Source organism: Microcaecilia unicolor, chromosome 7 (genome assembly GCF_901765095.1).
Source record: "Microcaecilia unicolor chromosome 7, aMicUni1.1, whole genome shotgun sequence".
In the NCBI taxonomy this organism is placed as follows: domain Eukaryota; kingdom Metazoa; phylum Chordata; class Amphibia; order Gymnophiona; family Siphonopidae; genus Microcaecilia; species Microcaecilia unicolor.
This window is the reverse complement of record NC_044037.1, coordinates 73288910-73312159: the sequence shown is the minus strand read 5'-3', so window position 1 is coordinate 73312159 and position 23250 is coordinate 73288910. Positions and strand designations below refer to the sequence as shown.

At 44.0% G+C, this 23250-nt stretch overlaps 1 protein-coding gene across 2 annotated transcripts in view; it reads right to left on the bottom strand.

Moving 5' to 3' along the window:
• The window catches only part of GLA (galactosidase alpha), a 68558-nt gene extending 47968 nt beyond the window's left edge, over positions 1-20590 (bottom strand). The window contains exon 1 of one of the 2 annotated variants that reach the window (XM_030209669.1): positions 20444-20590. The gene's annotated coding sequence lies outside the window, so the exon portion shown is untranslated. Of the gene's footprint in view, positions 1-6960; positions 6982-20443 lie in introns of those variants that run through there. The other variant, XM_030209670.1, reaches the window with a different exon arrangement.
• Between the last annotated feature and the right edge of the window lie 2660 nt (positions 20591-23250).

The following is a 23250-nucleotide window of genomic DNA, read 5'->3' as shown; positions in this document are numbered from 1 at the left end:
CCACCTGTTCCTCTGATCCCATTCCCACCCACCTTCTTAATGCCATCACTCCTGCTCTTATTCCTTTTATCTGTCACATTCTCAACCTCTCACTTTCCACTGCGACTGTCCCTGCTGCCTTTAAACATGCTGTGATCACACCTCTCCTTAAGAAGCCTTCACGCGACCCTACTTGTCCCTCTAATTACTGACCCATCTCCCTCCTTCCCTTTCTCTCCAAATTACTTGAGCGTGCTGTTCACTGCCGCTGCCTTGATTTTCTCTTCTCACATGCTATTCTTGACCCACTACAATCTGGTTTTCGCCCTCTCCACTCAACCGAAACTGCGCTTACTAAAGTCTCCAATGATCTATTACTGGCTAAATCCAGAGGTCAATATTCCATCCTCATTCTTCTTGATCTTTCCGCTGCTTTTGACACTGTCGATCACAGCATACTTCTCAATACCCTGTCCTCACTTGGATTCCAGGGCTCTGTCCTTTCCTGGTTCTCTTCCTACCTCTCCCTCCGCACTTTTAGTGTTCACTCTGGTGGATCCTCTTCTACTTCTATCCCTCTGCCTGTCGATGTACCCCAGGGTTCTGTTCTTGGTCCCCTCCTCTTTTCTATCTACACTTCTTCCCTTGGTTCATTAATCTCATCCCATGGCTTTTCCTACCATCTCTATGCTGATGACTCCCAAATCTACCTTTCTACCCCTGATATCTCACCTTGCATCCAAACCAAAGTTTCAGCGTGCTTGTCTGACATTGCTGTCTGGATGTCTGAACGCCACCTGAAATTAAATATGACCAAAACCAAGCTTCTCATTCCCCCCCCCCCCAAACCCACCTCCCCGCTCCCCCCGTTTTCTATTTCTGTTGATGGCTCTCTCATTCTCCCTGTCTCCTCAGCTCGAAACCTTGGGGTTATCTTTGACTCTTCTCTCTCCTTCTCTGCTCATACCCAGCAGATCGCCAAGACCTGTCATTTCTTTCTTTACAACATCCGTAAAATCTGCCCCTTTCTTTCTGAGCACTCTACCAAAACCCTCATCCACACTCTTGTCACCTCTCGTTTGGACTACTGCAATCTGCTTCTTGCTGGCCTCCCACTTAGTCACCTCTCCCCTCTCCAAACTCTGCTTTACTCATACTACCCCCTCTCCTCAAGTCGCTTCACTGGCTCCCTATCCGTTTTCGCATCCTGTTCAAACTTCTTCTACTAACCTATAAATGTACTCACTCTGCTGCTCCCCAGTATCTCTCCACACTCGTCCTTCCCTACACCCCTTCCCGTGCACTCTGTTCCCTGGATAAATCCTTCTTATCTGTTCCCTTCTCCGCTACTGCCAACTCCAGACTTCGCTTCTTCTGTCTTGCTACGCTCTATGCCTGAAATAGACTTCCTGAGCCCCTATGTCTTGCCCCATCCTTGACAATCTTTAATTCTAGATTGAAAGCCCACCTCTTTAACATTGCTTTTGACTCGTAACCACTTGTATCCACTCGCCTCCACCTACCCTCCTCTCCTCTTTCCTCTACACATTAATTGATTTGTTTGCTTTATTTTTTGTCTACTAGATTGTAAGCTCTTTGAGCAGGGACTGTCTTTCTTCTATGTTTGTGCAGCGCTGCATACGCTTTGTAGCACTATAGAAATGCTAAATAGTAGTAGTAGTAGTAATGAGCCTGCTGGTTTCACTGCCGCTGCCGCAACTTGAGGTAAAATAAAAGATTTAAACCCCCCAGGACAGCAGGAACAAAAGGAGGGTTGTCAAGGAGCTGAGGGCGGGCAGGTTCCGCCGGCCCTGGAGGGAAGCAGCGACAGCTGCTTGGGTGACAGTGGGTGAGGGGGGAGGAAGGTGGGCAAATCCCAAATCGAGACTCCCGATTTTTTTCCAAAACGAAACCAATCGAATCGATTCGTCGAAAACAAATCAATTAATCGATTTGAATCGTGAATTGGACAGCGGTGGTTCTATGAGAGGAGTTGAGGAAGGGGGGGGGGGGTGTTGGAGGAGTAGAAGCAGAGCCTGCTTTCTCTTGTGGCATGACTTACTTGGATATAACCCAGACCTTTTCTCAGTAGTTCAAGGCAAGATACATTCAGGTATAGTGCATGTGTTCCTGTCTCCAGAGGACTTACAATCTGTTTGTACTTCAGACAGTGGAGGGTTAATTGACATCAAGATCACAAGGTGTATCAGTGGGATTTAAACCTGGCTCTCAGCCCACTCCTCTAGCCATGAGACTTCTACTCTACTTAATTTACTGGCCAGTGTATTAAATATGAGTAAAGATGTGCGCTAACTTTTAGCACATGTTTAAAGTGGATATATGGCATGTACAAAAGTTTGGACACCCTTTTAGTCTACTACTACTACTTATGGTGGGAGGTGTGGACTAATGGCTAGTACAGCAGGCTGAGCACTTGGAGAATCATGGTTCAGTTCCCACTGCATCTTCTCATTAATCCTCCATTGCCCCCAGGTACAAAATGTAAGGTTGTGAGCCCACTAGCAGAGCTACCAAGTCACCCATTCCAGGAGGGAGACTTTTTGGCTAGTCCTGATTTTAAACTTACATCCTAAAGCAGTGCAGCATTTGTAGTCCATGATTCTATCCATTGAAATCAGTGCTGCAGGTCCCATAATGCAACAGGATGAAGTTGGCAGAAATCCAGGACTGGCCAAAAAGTCTCCCTCCTGGAATGAGTAACTCTGCAGCTCTGCACTAGGGACAGAGAAAGTACCTGTATGTAATCTGTAAACTGCTTTGCTTGTACCATAGGAAGGCAGTATATCAAAAATAAGTAAACTTCACTCAAATATTAAGCAGGGAAAACACGCAAAGCATGACCTATGGAATTCTTTGCACCTCTCTGCATGTGTGTGGGTGTGCGACTGGGAGGAGAGAAGAGCAAGATCGATTGGAGTGGTTCTCACACTTTTACCCAGTTCTAGGAGGGAGATTTAGGGCCAGTCCTGGACTGAATAATTTTATGTTCCAATGCATTGTGGGAGCTACAGGATTGATTTCAGTGGGTAGAATCTGGGACGACAAATGTTGTGCTCTTTCACTGGGATGATTGGCATGCAGCTTAAACCAGAGTATAGAACATCACTATGAGAAGACTCAAAACTCTTGAACCAAAATCTTCTATTAAGTTTTTCAACAAATTTCACAAGTACAAACACTTGTTCAATGAAATACAGCCTGGAAAATCATGACAAATAAGATAAGAAAAATTATACTATTATCTCAGAATTTGAAATTGGCTTTCTTAGACCACTACTCATGAGAGGCGTGTCAAACAGGAAATTATAGGAGTACATATAAAGCATATATTACAATTTAAAGGCTGCGTGATATTCCATTGATCTTCTTACTCTAACATTATTTAAGCCTTTTCAAATCTAGAAAAGATTTTAATTGTTCAGGAGTATAGAATATATATTTAGTTTCACCAAATCGAATCAAACATTTGCATGGATAGGCTAAAAAGAATATACCCCCAAGTTCCACCACTTCTTTTTTCAGATTCAGAAAAACCTTTCTCCTTTCTTGTGTCATTTTTGTAACATCTGGATAAATCCATATTTTTTCAAATCCAAAAAATTCCTTAGAGTGTTTGATATATAGTCTCATGATAGCATTTAAGTCCTGCCCAAAGACAAAGGAGACTGATAATGTAGCTCTCTCAGATACATTTTCTATGTATTGCTGCAAAATAGCTGATATATTGTTCAAATCGATATCAATTTTTCCTTCTCTTCCTCGATTTCCCCAACTTGTTTCCCAGGTCTTTTAGGTAAATAATAAATCTTATTGACAGGAGGAATAGCATCCTGAGGAATTTTTAAAATTTCTTGCAAGTTTCTTTTGAATAAGTCCAGAGGTAACTGGCCTGGTACTTTTGGGAAATTCAGAAGAAGGAGATTTAATCTTCTATTATAATTTTCAATCTGTTCTATTCTTCTATGTAAATTTGTTTTATCTTCAACCGTTGCTGAATTTAATTCTTGCAATTGTTTTATTTCTACTTGAATCGAATTAAACTTAGTGGAAACATCTTCTTTCACAACTTCAACATTTTTTACCAATTCATCAAATTTAATGGCTAAAGCAGAAACCTCATCTTTTTTTTTTTTTACATTTGTACCCCACACTTTCCCACTCATGGCAGGCTCAATGCGGCTTACATGGGGCAATGGAGGGTTAAGTGACTTGCCCAGAGTCACAAGGAGCTGCCTGTGCCTGAAGTGGGAATTGAACTCAGTTCCTCAGCTCCCCAGGACCAAAGTCCACCACCCTAACCATTAGGCCACTCCTCCACATCTGAAGATTTTTGTAATGTTGCATCCATTTGATTTAACTTTAACCAGATTTTCTACCTCCGCTGTTGTTTCTGAGAAACAGCTTAACTCACGGGTCTCTTCCAGAATTTTCTGATGCAACGGTAGGCCCTCGCCAGCAAGTGCGCTTGCTACATCTTCAGTGGGGTGGATACTCGCTCCTATCGATGCCGTTAATGCTGGGCAAGGAGGGATGTTAGAATCTGAGGGAGGCGATAATTATGTTTCCAATCCCGGCTGAGGTTCCGCTCCTCCGGATGCCTCTGCTACGGGAATTACAACTCTCAGTTCACTCGAGGAGCTCCCGGTGAGGAAGAGGTCCAGACTTTGCTGGGTTGACAAAGGGGTCGAGGTAGGTGGGGGTATAGACCTCACCAGACCTTTTCTTTTAGAATGAGGCATAGTATTTTTAATTTTACAGGTTTCCTCCAGCAAAGACGCCTCACTTCTCTCACCAGCTTACTGCCGCCATCTTGACACGCCTCCCCCCAAATCTTCTTTAATGCAGTAATCAAACAAAGAAAAATAACTTATAGTTCAGTGTTCTGTCCTTTGACAGCCTTGCACTAGTTTATAGTGTGACCCTAAAATGTGTTTAATGCCTTTACTGTTATTCTCACGTCTAAGGATTTTCACTGCTGCAGTTCTCACTGCAAAGATATGTGAGCAATGCATTGTGTGTAACGTAGTTCACAGGTAATGCAGCCACACCTGCCTGTCTGTATAGAACTGTTACTATTGGTTTGTGCTGCTGCCTGGACCGCTTCTCTTTCGCAGCCAAGCTTGGCTCCTCTATCTTCCTGCAATTATTTCCTGGTCATCCTTACTATCTCTCTACTGAAAGGTCAGCCAGGTATGACCTTTCCCTCCAATCGAGGGCCGTCCTCTAGGACCACCCTTGCCACCTGATGGCAGGTTCTGTCCCCATTGGTCTCTTTAACCCCTCCTCCCTGGGCCTGTGTGAGCCCTTCTCAGCCTCTCTCTCTCCATGAGGCATTCTCCATCTTGCTTCAGACAGCACTTTTCCTGCTAAACTCCCTGTAAAGAACTTGTTTTTTTTTTACCTTGAATATGTCTTCCTGATAAGATATTGCACTCTCCAGTCACCCAGCTCTGAGCTACTTCTACCTGTTCAACTATTTTCTCATCTCTGCAATAAAGCTGCCTCTCTTCAGATTTCTACCTCCAACTACTGATACAGCTTTCAGAAATACGGAGTCTCTGTTCCCTGGGGCAACACTTCTGAACATCTGACTGTGAGTAAATTATCTGTGTTTATTCAATAAAGGTAGGGTTACCATATTTGCCCTAAGAAAAAAAGAGGACACATACCCCGCCCCTTGTCACACCCCTTCCCCGTCCCACCCCCTATGCAAGATTTCAATGGATGTCTCGCAAGGCTGCTGCTTGAACTGTTAGCAGCAATTTTGAAGTGGCACAGGGAGCAAGACAGTCTTTAGGTGTGCCGGGCAGGAAAGAGGGGGCTCTTTTCTGCCCTGAAAAGGTCACTAGACCACCAGGGCACCACAGTAAGGTAAAGAAGAGGAGGGGAGGATAGGACACCCTGAGGACCACCCAGCTGTCTGCCCTCCAGCCTGCCTGTTCATCCGCAAATCTGGCAAACGGGCAGGTTGGCAAAACCCACCCGGATGCCTGGCCGTGTTCTCAACAAGAGGACATGTCTAGGTAAAACTGGACATATGGGTGCTCATTTTCAAAGCACATAGACTTACAAAGTTTCATAGTAACATACATAACTTTGTAATATGAAACTTTGTAAGTCTATGTGCTTTGAAAATGAGCCTCACGGTAACCCTACCAGGGAGAGCCACGTCTCCGAGTTTCTTCCCCCCCCCCCCCCCCCATTGTCTGTTAAGCTAATTTAGGAATGAAAAACAAAAATGAGACTATTATGATGGCTTTTGTATCACTCCATGGTGCGACTGCACCTTGAATACTGAGTGCAATTCTGGTCACCATACCTCAAAAACTATATAATGGAAGTAGAAAAGGTATAGAGAAGAGTGACGAAAATGGCAAACAGGATGACTTCCCTATGAAGTGGCTAGGGCTCTTCACCTTGGAAAAGAGACAGCTGAGGGGAGGTACGATAGAGGTCTATGAAATAATGAGTGGAGTGGAATGAGTAGACATGAATTGCTTGTTTACTGTTTTCAAAATTACAAGGCCTAGGGGATCATATGCAACGAAACTACTGAGTAGTAAATTTAAAACAAACTTGAGAAAATATTTCTTCACTCAATGCATAATTAAATTCTGGGATTTGTTGCCAGAGAGTGTGTGGTAAAACAGTTAGCTTGCAGGGTTTTAAAAAGGTTTCAATAATTTCCCAAAAGTCCATAACCCATTCTTAGTATAGATTTGGGAATATCCACTTCTTATTTCTAGGATAATAAGCAGCATTGGGGGGTGCTGAAAAGTTCTTTTACAGGTGATGCATTCCCCCTCTCCCCCCTCCTTACCTTCGAGGTCCAGGGTCCTCCGACCTACCCCCTCCCTTCGAGGTCCAGGGTCCTCCGACCTCCCCCCTCCCTTCGAGTTCCAGGTTCCCTCCCCTCCGAATTTTAAAGGTCACTCATGTAGATGTAGTTATTCTTCTTACCTCATCAGCATATCAGCAAGCAGGCTAATACAAACGCTCCTCACCCCAGTCCCAGGACGGAGGAGTTAAACAGCTGAGCTGGCTGCAGCCTGCAGGTCTTCAGTTCAACTTCAGTACGGCTCTGCTTCGGGCTTCCAATCTGCCAATTATTTGGCAGCAGCTACAAGCCTACCAGTTCCAACAACAGCTGGCACTGAGAAAAATATTAACCCCGTCCCCGTCGGACTCGTGAGTGACCTCGTCGTTGTTGTCGTTGCGGATTAGGTTATATGGCGGCAGCAGGCAGTAGCACTGAAAAGCTCTGCACTGCGCCTGTGTGCAGGAGGAAGAACAGATGGAGGATCATCAATCAACATCAGCTGACTGGGGCTGGCTGGCACACGCACGGACGCTGCATGTTGCGTGTGTGCATACCATAGGGCTGGAGGACGATGGACGGGAGGAGTCAGGTCTCGGAGAAACCCGGACATATCCAGCAAATTGAGAAATCCGCATGGACTCCCAACGGCGCCTTCAAAAAGAGGACATATCTGGGGAAATCCGGACAAATGGTAACCCTAAATAAAGGAAACTTCAGAAAATGAAGAGACTTCAGGTGTGTGCTGGTGTGCCACGGTTATGCTTCAAGATATTGAGACTTTACAGTTAACAAGTCTTAAGAGGCTTGACATTCAGATGTTCTTGACAAGAGTTTTTTCCTTAGAAAGTGGGAGTCTCTCTCCATGCAATAGAGAAGATGGGAGTAATTCAACAACACGCTGAGCAGAGCTGCTGTTTATACTTTTACACTGCTGAAATCTTGATAGGGTCACAGAAAATACAACATAAGCAGTTTCATTTCACAGAGGAGAATATTGCAGACTAAATGTTACAGACCAATGGGAAGAGAAGGGGTGGGGAGGGGCGGAGGAGAAACTAGCCCATCATCATGCACAGAGAGAACAAAGCAAGCCTATAGAAAGAGTCCCAAAAGCAGGGCCGGTTTTAGCAAGTGCGGGGCCCTATGCAGACCAATTTGGTGGGGCCCTATCCTAGCCCCGCCCCAGCTCCACCCCATTGATTATTACATTTTTAGAACATTTTTTATTTATGAAATTTCAAATAAAGACAAATGAAGCTAAATTTGTACAGAAAAACTAATTGAAATAATAAGCACAATGCTATCATGAAACCCCCCCCCCCCCCAGAAATTATTCAGTTCAAGTCCACTACAATTAGTAGCTCCAATTCTCATAATCCCGGGGGGGGGGGGGGGGGGGGGGGGTCAGAGGTGCGGACACACAATCTCTCCACTGCAAAACACTATACATAAACTTGTGCAAAAACACTCATAACCTTACCAAACCATAACAGCACTAATTCCAAGGACAGGATGAGCTACAACCTTATGCGTGGAAAGGCAGAACTGTAATTACACCAGGCTCTAAAACACCATTACACTACCTCGTGAAAACAAAACAAAACAAAAAGGGCTGCAAATACTGCACTTTGATCACACATGAAAAACACATGACACAACAGATATGAAGGCAAAATACTGAAGTGGAAAGTTACCTCAAGAAGTCAGACTCAGCATGCAGCAATACTAGAAAAATTGAAACTTACATGCAAAATATCATAGATGCACATTTCCAACAGCTAAGGAGGAGGTGATCTACCAAGGTGGATGAACACTAACTCCCATGAAAAATCAACAGTTAGGGGGAAGTGGACCAATGACTCCAGGTGGATGTGGTAAATGCCAATGTATGTACCTAAGGAGATATATATATATACAAAAAAGGAGCTTCAATCGATACACTGATATGTAAAAAATATATATTGTAAAATGGAAGAGGCTGTTCTACCCTGGTTAGGCCCCTAGAGGGCGCTGCCCCCCCCCCTAAAATGTCCAGGGAGAAGGGTGAGTGAGTTGTAAAAGGGAGCCAGAAAGGGGAGGTATAGCTGGAGGTCGCTAGGACCGGGGAGAGTCCTGGAGGTGGAAACAGGTGCAGCAGGTTATGGGCTGGGTCCTGTTTGGTCATTAACCACTTAATACCCCTCTGGAGTGTGAGGGAGAAAAGAGGAAAGCTAGCTGCTGTAGAAAGGAGCTGGTAACTGAAGCAGAGAGATCCCCATAAGAAGTACTGGCTGTGCCCTTTGGACTAGGTGGTAGAACTGTGTGTTCCCAAGAAGGAAGCTGGCTGGGGATAAGAAGGCCCTGGAGTATCAAGAATAAGAACTATGTGTTCAAGAAGAGGTACTGTGTGTCCCAGAGGAAAAGACGGTGTCTAGAGCTGGGCACTACAAGGAGGGACTGTGTGTGTCCAGGGACTGAGTAAATACTGAGCCCAACTGCCTGTGTGAGGGGGCTCAGGGGGGGAAGAGTCCGGGGACCGAAGAGTCCGGGGACTGAGTAAATACTGAGCCCAAATGTATGTGTGAGAGGGCTCAGTGGGAAGAGTCCGGGGACCAAGGAAATGTGCAAGAAGAAAGGTTTAAAATGGAAGATTGCACTGAGTAGGAAGAACTGTTTGGTTAAGCTGGAAGAACTGTTTAAGCTTGTGAAAGTGTTTTAAGCTAAAAGAAGTGTGCCCCAGAGGCTGGAATAAAGATGTGTATGCAAAGAGCCTGATTGGTGAGACCTGACTCTGTTTGCCTTTTTGAGAAGCAGGTCACCCTGAGTAGAAAAGGGTAGTAGAGAAATTTGCATAAAATCTGCATATTGAGAACCAGCTCACCCTGAGTGAAAGAGGGATCTGGGAACCTGAGGTGGGAGCTTCATCCTCACAGTAGCTCATCATCTTCACAATATATACAGAAAAGGGGGCATCAATTCATGCACTGATATGTAAAAAAATAATAAATGTACCCAAAGAAAAGGAATCCATTGATACATTGGTTGTATATATATGAATGTACCCAACATATAATTGGAAAAATATGTGAAATGGCATCAATGTAAAAAGCATGATGAATCTCATATACCTAGGGAAATGAAGTACATGAATGCTAATGTACTAATGAATCCTGTATGTGATAACAACATAAAGTGCTGAATGGAAAAAACCCCCACATAAAGTACTAAATAGAAAAAACGTGGTAGGGCTGAGTTAAGTAGAACACATGACTGCACTTGATCTGCTGAAAAATGCTGGAATAGAGATCATTGTTCAGTGTGTTTAGATAAGATTTATGGCATTATCTCATCAAGGGAAGAAAAGTTTAGACCAACCGTTCTTAAATGATTCTGGTACTCGGAAGGACGGTCTGCAGGTTAAATGGTCTGGAAACAAATAAACATTAAGAAAAAAAGCCATGCCGGTACAGCAGAGAGCAGGGTAGGAAAAGATAAACAAAGAACGTCTGGCTAAAAGAGCATGAGTGTATCGCGGAGCAAGGTGTGAAAGATCTAAGTGCAATGAAAGAGATTCGAAGGAATAAACAAAACGGAGCATGGACAGAAGCAAATAAAAGAAACTGAGCAGCATGGACAGAAGCAAATAAAAGTACCAGTGGTGTGAGTACCGTTGCAGGCAGGCAGCATCAGTGAAAACGCTGTCTGTCTGATGTCCCACCAGCCTTGCCTTCCCTTTGCTCGTTCGTTCCCTCTCAGTCAGTGTCCCGCCCCCAATGAAATGATGTCAGAAGGCGGGGCACTGAGGGAACGAACCAACGAAGGGAAGGCTGGTGGGACATCAGAGAGACAGCGTTTTCACTGACGCTGCCTGCCTGCAACAGAGGTAAATTTAAATACCGCCGGAGTGAAGGAGGCTGACTGAGGCGCACCGCGCGGGGCCCCCTTAAGCGCGAGGCCCTATGCGCCGCCTCGGTCGAAGACCGGCCCTGCCCAAAAGACACAGGAAGCTGGACATGTGCTCTGAAATAGCTCTACAGGATTACAGGGATTTGTAGTTCAAGGGCACAACCTTAATTAAAGGTACAGGCAATGTAATCTGTTACAGACAATGCTTACAGAGCTGCCAAGTTACCCATTCCAGGAGGGAGACTTTTTGGGCAGTCCTGATTTTAAACTTACATCCCAAAGCAGTGTAGTATTTGAAGTCCATGATTCTATCCATTGAATCAGTGCTGCAGGCCCCATAATGCACCAGGATGAAGTTGGCAGAAATCCAGGACTGGCCAAAAAGTCTCCCTCCTGGAATGGGTAACTTGGAAGCTCTGAACATATATTCATAAATACCAAACAGCCTGCTTCCATGCAAACTGGGGCAGAAAAACAATATCACACATTTGGGATGCAAAGTCAAAAGCAGGTCTGGAAAAATATTTTCCTCCTAGAAACTATGAAACTTGGCAGCTCTGGAAATTTTAAAGATACACATGCAGACTTGCCTCATGATCATTCCAGGAAATACCACATTACACTGTTACAGGGCTGGATGAGAAATATAGGTGCTAATAATTTCCCTTACCACTGTGAGGCCTTTACTTTAGTTCAGCTACCTGGAAAAAAAAAACCAACAAGCAAACAGCCATAATAAACTAATTTCTAACCTATGTATTTGCAGTGATTTCTATCCTTGCAGTGACTGACAGTTGGTAGGTCCCTGTCTGAAAAGGTTTATATTCTAAGTGCCTCATTTACTAACATGCATTCATTAGAGACTAGTAATGAAGGCCCGTTTCTGGCAGCAATGAAACGGGCGCTAGCAAGGTCCTCCAATGCCTGGCATAGGCCCCGCCCATCCCGCGGACGTGCACGGCGGCCCCCCCTCCAAAATCGGCAACCCCCCCCCTCTACTACCCTCCCCTCCTCTTACTGGGGTCCCAGCCGCAGCGGCAGAACTGAAGGGCAAGGTGGTTCGGAGATTCTGCTGCCTTTCGTTGTGTTCACTATGAGCTGTGTGCCCTGACTGTCTGGTCCCGCCCTCATTTCCTGTTCGGCGGGACCAGAGAGTCAGGGCACAGAGCTCATAGCGAAGACAACGGAAGGCAGCAGAGTTTGCGAGCTACCTTGCCCCTCAGTTCTTGCGCCGGGACCCCGGTAAAAGGAAGGGAGGGTAGCAGATGGGGGCTAGCGATTTTGGAGGGGGGCGACCGTGCACATAGGGGGATGGGCGGGGCCTATGTCGGGGAGGGGGAGTGCTGTTGCGCGGGTGCAGGGATGGCTGAGAGACAGATGGGAGTGGTTTGTCGTTTTTGGAGGGGGGAGTGACGTGCAGGGCATCTCTGAGAGTAAGACGGGGGGGGGGGGGGGCGACGCGTAGGTACTGTATGGGAATGACGGCTGTGTTGGGGAGTGGAAAGAGAGATTGTAGGGGGCTAACTTGCATTGGACTTTGCACTGAACTTGCAAAACTTACAAAACTTGCACTGTTTACCTTATTTGGACTTTTGCACTAGCAGGATTTTCTATTTGGACCTTTCATTCACACTTGCACCTTTGCATTGTACCAAAACCTCAGCTTTTCTATGACGAGCCTAACCAACCTAAAACTGTGTAGTTTGGACTTTTACTAGTAACGCCTATTTGTTATAACCAGCAGCTAGATAACAAGTTGTAGTAGTCAGCAATTTAGATTTGTAAGGGGGACAGCTGGCTCTGTCCGTGCAGTCCCGTGATCCAAGTATAGAGGCTGTATTATGTGAATGTGCTGAAACACTGCAATAAGTTACATTTCTTGCAAAGTAACAATTTCTATGAAAGCTATGAAACTGAGGTATCTTTTCTCTGTGAGAACTACAGAACTACTAATGTATTGCGCATGTGCATGTACTGCGCATGTGTATGTGTGATGCATGGTGTGTTTTATGCGCATGACCACTAATTTGTATAAGAACGAATGTCAGGTGACGTTCGGGGCGCAGTATCCTGAGTCTGAACTTAGTACTGTGACAGCTAGCTAATAAAAGTTGCCTTGCTTTGGAAGTCAGTGTCTCGGCCTCCTGATTTACTTGCTGATTAGTCCGGTTACAAGATGACAGAATGGGCTTCCTACCTTTGTGTACTTGTGTTCATTATGACCCGCCCTCGACGTCATAACGTTGTGACGTGAGGGCGGGGCACAGATAGATGGTTACAAAAAGTGGTTACAGAGCTTCGAACTTACGAACCCTGAAGCCACAAAGTGAGCCTTAGAACGTTGAGGTTGCTTTTTATGTGCAGATGGGGCGTGGCTGAGGGTGGGTCTATGAGTGAGGGTGATAGCCTAGCCTATAAACAGTACAGGAGTTCAGTGCTTCACTGTCAGGGAGTGAGGTTCAGAACGTTTGAGGGGGGATTTGAGCTTCAGAATGTTTGAGGGGGGATTTTATTTATATAGATAAGTAAATATTTGGTAAGTAGGCCCCAGGGGGAATGTGTGTTAAACTGTATTAACCTGGGCTTTTTTTGCGGGGGTACTGAGTACCGGCACCTTTTCCATTGTCTGCTAAAACTGACTTATGGTTGCCAAGTTTTAATGAAAGAGCTGTGACTGGTTGCAGGGGGCCTGGCTATTGTGGGGTGGATCCCTCAGTGATCAGCCCTGAAGGGTGGCCTGGCATTTGAGTACGGGCACCTTTTTCGCTAGAAAAAAACGCACTGGTATTAACACACTATAGTAAATGAAGCAGGTGAATATTATTAACTGCTACAGCTTCCTCCAACTGTCATGTCATCTCCTCCCCACCCCTTCCCCCCCAGCAATTAACTGACACACCCTTGCACCAATATACCTCCCCCCCCCCCAGAAGAGGGAAACAAGCAGCTGAGCTGACACCACTGTTGGATTATTTGTAGTAAATAATTAGCAGATTTTAGTACACACAGCTTCAGCTTTAGAAATGTTAATTTCTTTCTTCATCTCTCTCTCATTCACCCCTGAATAATTCACTGCTGAGTCACTTTAAAGTTGAAGTAACAAAACATCTGTTTACTCACAGTTTGCAGTTAGATTATAATCAGACAGGCTTATATATACATATTATTATACATTTGTATTATCAGCTCCTTCCATGTGCTTAGATGGTAATGGATGCTCACACCACCATAGATCCTCTCAGGTTAGGAGAGATCATGAGCTCCATGTGCTCCATGTGCTGCATGTGCTGCATCTAACCCCCACAGGAAGTTACATAGCTATGTGACCTCTCTAAGTAATTCACATCAGAGGTCACAGAGTAATCACAGAGAAATAATAGGTGACAGGCAATGCATGCAAAATACAATACATTCCAACAAACCCCTTCTCATGCATAACTGTCATGCAATTATTTATTCATACAAAGTCCAAGCTTTATACGCAGATTCACAAAATGTTCTCTGGGTAACGGTTTGGTCATGATGTCAGCTGTCATCTCACTGGTGTGACAATAGTGTAGACTGATGACCCCTTCTTTCGCCAACTCTCGCACGTTGTGGTATTTCGTTGCGATGTGCTTGGTGCGTGACTGAACCTTGTCATTCTGTGACAGTCGGATGCAGCTCTGATTATCTTCCATTATCTGGATTGGTCTCTGTTCAGCTATTCCGAAATCCAGCAAAAGTTTTTCAATCCACATCAGTTCTCTGCACGCTTCCGATACAGCCACGTATTCAGCTTCTGTAGAAGACAAACTCACAATACTTTGTTTATGACTGGCCCATGAAATTTGTACATTTCCATACATAAACACATATCCACTTGTGGATTTATAATCAGAATGATCCCCTGCCCAATCTGAATCACAGTAACATATTAGTTTTGGATTACTATTGGCTGAAACCTTTAATTTACAATCAATGGTACCCTTTAAATACCTTACCATCCTTTTAACTGCAGTCCAATCTGATTTGGTAGGTGAGCTGACCCTTCTGCTCAAAATTCCTACTGCATTTGCTATATCAGCCCTGTATGTGGTAGTTAGATATAAAAGCTTACCTATGGCTGATCTATATTGGATGTTATCTGGTAAAGGTTCTCTTACTGTTTCATCCTTCAGAAAATCAGTGATCATGGGAGTGCTTACAACTTGGGCATCTTGCATACCTAAACTTTCAATAAGCTCATTTATTTTCTGCTTCTGGCTTAGAAAATAAGAACCATCATTTTGTTTCTCAATTTCTATACCAAGATAGTATGACACATTACCCAGTTCTTTTATCTCAACATTGAGGTTTAAACACTTTACAATGTCCTTGTACTCTTGCTCACTTTTGCTTGCAATGAGCAGATCATCAACAAAAGCTAAAATGTATGCATATTGTCCATTTGTGCACCTAGTGTACAAGCATTTATCTGCTTCACCTTGCTTAAATCCTAAATTTGTCAATATTTCATGCAATTTATCATTCCAACATTTCGCACTTTGCTTTAATCCATAAAGACCTTTGTTTAATTTACACACTAGCTGTCTTTGTTTTGTATTTATGAAACCTGTTGGCTGTTCCATGTACAAGTCTTCAGTTATTTCTCCGTGAAGAAACGCTGTTTTCACATCAATGTGTTTGACTTGCATGCCTTTTGAGACTGCAATGCTCAGAAGTGTTCTTATTGTCGTGTGTTTCACTACAGGTGCAAACACTTCATCAAAATCTTCTCCATATTTTTGAAGATATCCCTTTGCGACTAATCTGGCTTTATACCTTTCCACTTTTCCTTGTGCATTCCTTTTTAACTTGAATACCCATTTGCATCCTATAGCTTTCTTGCCAGGAGGTAATTTTGTAAGAATCCAAGTATTATTTTTATCCAATGCATCAATTTCTTCTTGTGCAGCTTTATGCCATTCAGCAGCTTCTTCTGCTGGCATTTTCTCAATCTCATCCCATGTTAAGGGCTCTTGAGCTTCTGCTGACTTTGTTAGGTAAGACAGTCTTGGGGGTGGAACACCTTTGTTTTCCCTGGATGAGCGTCTGACAACAGGTTGGTCTGACCTTTCTGCATCCTCTATATCTGAGAGTTCTTCTCCAATTGATTCCCCTTCTCCAACTGTACTGTCTTCTTCAATGATCCTTTCTGTGTCTGTTTCCTCTGCCTGTTCCTCGTTAGATACAGGTGAGTTGCTTTCAGACATCTGCCTTGGTATGGCATTTATATACACTGGCATGTCTATTATGGTTCTAGTTTCATATTCTGGATGATAAGGCTCATCTGGGATAATCCAGCCTTTATCAACCCTTTTGTTTTCATCAAAATATGTAACATGTCTTATGCCAACAATGCCAGTTTTCAGATTCAAAATTCTATATCCTTTGTGTCCTGGAGTATAGCCAACTAAAATGCCCCTTTCTGTTGTGGAATCCAGCTTATGCCTTCTTTGCTTTGGTACATGAGCATATGCTGTACTTCCAAATGTTCTTATATGTGACAGGTTTGGCTTCCTACCATGCCATGTCTCATGTGGTGTGCGCTCAGCGCCTTTAGTTGGCATTCTGTTTTGTAGGTACACTGCTGTGAGAATGGCTTCCCCCCATAGTCTTTTAGGGAGATTGCTATCTGACAGCATACATCTGGTCATTTCCACAAGTGACCTAAATTTTCTCTCTGCAACAGAATTTTGCTCTGGTGTATAAGCTACTGTTGTGATATGTTGAATGCCTTCTTGTTCTAGAAATGTGCGCATGCTTTGTGAAGTGAACTCACCACCATTGTCGGTCTGAAGAACCTTTGGTTTTCTTTCAAATTTATTGCTCACCATGGCTACGTATTTCTTCAGCATGTCTGTGACTTGACTTTTTTCTTTCAGCAAATAGGCCACACAATATCTAGAGAAATCATCCAAGAATATTAGCACAAATCTGTTATTTCCCAATGATGGGATATTAAACGGTCCACATAAGTCACTGTGTATTAAGTCCAGCACTTTATTACTCCTATTTCCTGTGTATGCAGGAAATGAGGGTCTCACACCTTTTTGAGTAACACAGTCTATGCATTTCTCCATTTTACCAGCATCTGCACTTATCTGAATGCCGGTGGCCAGTTGCTTACTGTAAAGATCCTGGATCACCTTAGAATCACGATGTCCCAGGCGGCGATGCCAGATTTCCAGACTACATTTACCATCATTCTTCCTTACTTGCGCCATATGTGAGGCTTCACCTGAAATGTTCAGCTTATAAACATCATTATGCATAAAAGCTTCAGCATACACTTCATCATTTTTAGAGATTGTGCACTTACTGTTTTCAAAATGAATCACAAATCCCTTCTTATCTAATGTAGATACACTAAGCATATTGCAAACTGCTTGGGGAATATACAAGACATCACTTACAGGAATTTCTTTAACTTCATTAGACACTTTGCATTTTAAGAATCCAATACCTTTTGCTTGGATCTTAGCAGTCCCTGCGTTTGCAGTTTTAAGAATACCTTCCTCTGGACACATTTCCTGAAAGAAATTCTTACAATTGGTTAAATGGCATGTGCTCCCTGAATCCAAAATCCAAGTACTTTCATTTGAATTATTATTTACCATAGTCAAAGATTTTTCTGCCATTAGAAAGCCCTTGTGTTTATCTTTGTCCTTCATACATTTCCTGGTTTGAAAATTCTTTAGTTCCATTGGCTTAGGTGAGCTAGAGGGAGTGTTTTGTGTTTCCTTACACCATTTAGATACATGTCCCTCCTTTCCACATGAGTAGCAAATCAGCTTGCCCTTGGGTGGAGTTTTCCCATAGCTCCGCCTTCCTCTGTTCTTTGCCAAGAAATTTGTTTCATTTCTCTCTGACTTGCTTTGAGAACACATCTCCTCAGAATCATTTATTATGCATTCCTGCCTTAGTTTTGATGTTGCCTGTTCAAAAGATTGCCCTTCAATGGCCTCATTTACAGACCTAAAAACATCAAACTTCTTTGATAGTGAGGTAAAAAGAAATGCTCTTTTCAATGCATCACACATGGGAATTCCAGAAAGTTCTAGCTTTTGAAATGAAGACATAAGATGCATAATGTGATCATTACATTTACTTTTATCCCTTAATTTGGTTTCATTCAACTCTGCCAGCCAAATTGGTTGCTGCTTTGCATATGTAGTTGCATACATAGTTCTCAGTTTATATAAAATGTCCTTTGGTGTATCTTTTCCCTCCACTAATATGGCTTGTTTCTCTGAGAGAGCTTCCAAAAGCATGCACTTCACATAATAGTTTGCATTGTCCCATTCAGCCATATTTTCATCTGTTCTGTCTTGATCTAAGCATATATTTAATCTTTTTGCTCGAAGGAGACATATGAATCTTAGTTCCCATTGCTGATAATTAAACTCAGTTAATTTAGGCACCTTGAGAGAGTAGAACAATGGTGAATTTCTTCCCTCAGCCATTTTCTTAGCCTTCTGTCTGCTGTGTGGGGGGAGAGAGAGACAGACTGAATCTTTCCTTTAAAACTTAAGAGAAAAATGTGGCCTTTTTTTCTGCCTGGTAATATTTCTCTTCTTTTTCAATTCCTGAGCCCCTGGGCCCATAACCCTTTTGTTGGATTATTTGTAGTAAATAATTAGCAGATTTTAGTACACACAGCTTCAGCTTTAGAAATGTTAATTTCTTTCTTCATCTCTCTCTCATTCACCCCTGAATAATTCACTGCTGAGTCACTTTAAAGTTGAAGTAACAAAACATCTGTTTACTCACAGTTTGCAGTTAGATTATAATCAGACAGGCTTATATATACATATTATTATACATTTGTATTATCAGCTCCTTCCATGTGCTTAGATGGTAATGGATGCTCACACCACCATAGATCCTCTCAGGTTAGGAGAGATCATGAGCTCCATGTGCTCCATGTGCTGCATGTGCTGCATCTAACCCCCACAGGAAGTTACATAGCTATGTGACCTCTCTAAGTAATTCACATCAGAGGTCACAGAGTAATCACAGAGAAATAATAGGTGACAGGCAATGCATGCAAAATACAATACATTCCAACAACCACCTCATACACACACCCTCCTAGTAGAACAACTGATTTTTTTTCAGCTCCCCCACAGCAACTAATTTGCACCCCGCCAGGGCATTTCATTCCTTGGACCTTTCATTTCTTCTCTCCCACCAAAGCAACTTATCCCTGCACCCTCCTCAGAGGAAACCACCTGTTCCAGTAACGAATCCCCCATCCCTGAACCCGATGGGGAAGCAACAACAACAACAAAACAGATGTAGGCCAGTGGTCCTTCCACTTCACTATCATCCATCCAGAAGCACAGCAAATCTTACTGACAGTCCTGACGTGAGGAAGAAGCTTCTGGCTTTCAAAAGCTACTAAAAATGTAATAAGGTAGTTCAGTGAAAAAGGTATCATCTTATTTTCATTCTGTTTTGTTTCTGTTTAAGACAATTACATATTGCAGCCTCACTGAACCACACCCATGCTGTGGAGAGTTTTTCTGATATGAGGCAGAAAACATAGGGTTACCATATGTCCGGATTTCCCCGGACATGTCCTCTTTTTGAGGACATGTCCGGGGCGTCCGGCGGGTTTTGCCCGCCCGCCTGTTTGTCCGGATTTCTGGGCAGGTGAGCGGCGCAGTGGGTCTCCCCTCCCCTACTATCTGCCCAGGTGGTCTAATGACCTCTTTAGGGCAGGAAAGAGACCCCTCTTTCCTGCCCGGAGCACTGCCTTGCCCTGCATCCTTCTCAGTCTCGGCTCAGGAATCAAAATGGCTGCCGAGAGTAAGAAGCTTCTGGCTTTCAAAACCTACTAAAGACTGCTCAAAACACGGTAGCCACCTCTTTACCACTGCTTTTGACTCCTAACTCACTTACCCTGTCTACTACTACTACTATTTAGCATTTATATAACGCTACAAAGCGTGCGCTGCAGAAACATAGAAGACAGTCCCTGCTCAAAGAGCTTACAATCCTTTATCCTCACCTCTTTATTCCCTTACCCTTAATTGTTCTGTCTGTTTACCTGTCTTATCTAGATTGTAAGCTCTTTGAGCAGGGACGGTCTTCTGTGTATGGTGTACAGCGCTGCGTATGCCTTGTAGCGCTATAGAAATGATAAGTAGATAGTAGATACTAAAAATGTAATAAGGTAGTTCAGTGAAAAAGGTATCATCTTATTTTCATTCTGTTTTGTTTCTGTTTAAGACAATTACATATTGCAGCCTCACTGAACCACACCCATGCTGTGGAGAGTTTCTATGATATATGAGGCAGAAAACAGGAAAGAGCAGTTCAGGTTTTGTGGCTGGGGTGCAGGACAGGTTCCAGAAAAAGGAAGACACAATGATCCAGTCCAGGTTTTGCTTCCATTTTTTTTTAGATTTAGATTTGCTCACACCTTTTTCAGTAGTAGCTCAGTGAGTTACATTCCGGTACACTGGATATTTCTCTGTCCCAGGAGGGCTCACAATCTAAGTTTGTACCTGAGGCAATGGAGGGTTAAGTTAAGTGACTTGCCCAAGATCACAAGGAGCAGCAGCAGGATTTGAACCGATTGAAAGCAATGGAAGTAAAACCCAGACTGGCTCAATCTGTCCTCCTTTTTCTGGAGCCGTATGGTAACCCAGCCTTGCTGAGTAGTTCTCTAATCTCATGGTACCATTAAATCCCGTTTTCCTAGCTCACCTTCTTTCTTCCTCCTAGTTCTCCAACCAGCAGTTCTGTGTTTCATTAACTCTTGACAGTAAACGGATGCTGTCTGTGTGTAGGTCTGACATTTCTCTGTTGTTACGACATGGCTTCCCCTTCCCTCTTGCTACATACACTACTGCTGCCTGCAATCTAAGACATGCGCAGAAACAGTGTACTCTGCCCTGAGTAGGAATCTCAGCTTCCTGGCAGAAGTGCTGGAAATATCCTGCCAAAGTGGGAGTCTGCTGCAGAATATGGAGGACTTGGTAGCTCTGAATATTCCTTTAGGTTGGAAAACATAATAAAAATGAAGCCAAGTGCGATCACATATTAAAAAAAGAGCTGTTACTGTCAGATTTCAACTGATGGATTTTACAGTTTAAACAGAGGGTGCAGCTGTACCAAGGCAACAGGTATTGCTGTACATCTCCACGACGATGAGACAGGGCACATGGCAACCAGTAACAAGCTAGACTGTTGGTGACTAGGTGTGTCAGTATACATAGCAAACATTAAGAAATCAATTAAAACAGGGAAAGTGAAATACACATCTGAATCACTAATGCCCTGATGATCAAATTCCCCGCACTGGGAAAAATTCTTAGTAGAATGAATTGTATCTAGGTATTTCTAAATCCAAGATGCAGGCATTGCAGATGATCCAAACAGGGCTGGTCTTAGCAATTGCACGACCCTGTGCAAACCAGTTCACTGGGGCCCCTGTCTGTGCCCACCTCCCTGTGCCCCCGCCCCCTTCCCACGCCTGCCACCATAAGCCATAATGTATCAGAGTTTAAAAGAAAGTTTACAGCTCTCGGAACCCCACCTCACCCCATACCTTGATGTGCATCCACCACGTTTCAGTAGAGGGTGCAGACAGCGGCAGCAATTTTTCAAATCCTATCAGCAGGAAGTGACATCAAAAGGGGGCAGGACGCAGTAGCCCAGAGCTTCCTGCTTTCGCAAGGGCGGGGTACAGCAGCGAGGAGGCTCTGGGCTCGGCAGCTGATAGGATATGAAAATCCTCTCTACTGAAATGTGGATGTACATTAAGGTACGGAGAAGGAGAGGTGTTCTGAGACAGGAGGACAGATGTGCCAGAGATGCGGGGCCCCTAGGACTGCGGGAACCTGTGCGACCGCCCGTCACCCCTACTTAAGACCAGCCCTGGATCCAAAATGCTGCTGCACGATTGTTGAGTAGTATATCCAGGTTAGAGCATGTTTCTCCTGTACTTCAGTCTCTACAATGGTTACCTATTCAGTTAAGAGTATTGTATAAAATTGCATGTTTGATTCACCAGGCTTTGTATTCCGATTCTGCTCCATGGTATCTTAAGGAATCTTTTTCTATTGGTATCTTAAGGAATCTTTTTCTTTTTCTATGGCTAAATCCAGAGGTCAATATTCCATCCTCATTCTTCTTGATCTTTCCGCTGCTTTTGACACTGTCGATCACAGCATACTTTTCGATACCCTGTCCTCACTTGGATTCCAGGGCTCTGTCCTTTCCTGGTTCTCTTCCTACCTCTCCCTCCGCACCTTTAGTGTTCACTCTGGTGGATCCTCTTCTACTTCTATCCCTCTGCCTGTCGGCGTACCTCTGGGTTCTGTTCTTCGTCACTCCTCTTTTCTATCTACACTTCTTCCCTTGGTTCATTAATCTCATCCCACGGCTTTTCCTACCATCACTATGCTGATGACTCCCAAATCTACCTTTCTACCCCTGATATCTCACCTTGCATCCAAACCAAAGTTTCAGCGTGCTTGTCTGACATTGCTGTCTGGATGTCTCAACGCCACCTGAAATTAAACATGACCAAAACCGAACTTCTCATTTTTCCTCCCAAACCCACCTTCCCACTGCCCCCGTTTTCTATTTCTGTTGATGGCTCGCTCATACTCCCTGTCTCCTCAGCTCAAAACCTTGGGGTCATCTTTGACTCTTCTCTCTCCTTCTCTGCTCATATCCAGCAGATCACCAAGACCTGTCGTTTCTTTCTTTACAACATCCGTAAAATCTGCCCCTTTCTTTCCGAGCACTCTACCAAAACCCCCATCCACACCCTTGTGACCTCTCGTTTAGACTACTGCAATCTGCTTCTTGCTGGCCTCCCACTTAGTCACCTCTCCCCTCTCCAATCGGTTCAAAACTCTGCTGCCCGTCTCATCTTACGCCAGGGTCGCTTTACTCATACTACCCCTCTCCTCAAGTCGTTTACTGGCTCCCTATCCGTTTTCGCATCCTGTTCAAACTTCTTTTACTAACCTATAAATGTACTCACTCTGCTGCTTCCCAGTATCTCTCCACACTCGTCCTTCCCTACACCCCTTCCTGTGCACTCCGCTCCATGGATAAATCCTTCTTATCTGTTCCCTTCTCCACTACTCCCAACTCCAGACTTCGCGCCTTCTGTCTCGCTGCACCCTACGTCTGGAATAAACTTCCTGAGCCCCTACGTCTTGCCCCATCCTTGGCCACCTTTAAATCTAGACTGAAAGCCCACCTCTTTAACATTGCTTTTGACTCGTAACCACTTGTAACCACTTGCCTCCACCTACCCTCCTCTCCTCCTTCCTGTACACATTAATTGATTTGATTACTTTATTTTTTGTCTACTAGATTGTAAGCTCTTTGAGCAGGGACTGTCTTTCTTCTATGTTTGTGCAGCGCTGCGTACGCCTTGTAGCGCTATAGAAATGCTAAATAGTAGTAGTAGTAGTAGTAGTAGTAATGTATCGGCCATCAAGGGCCTTATGGTCATAATATTCCTATGGGCGTCTACACAGTTAGCTAGCACA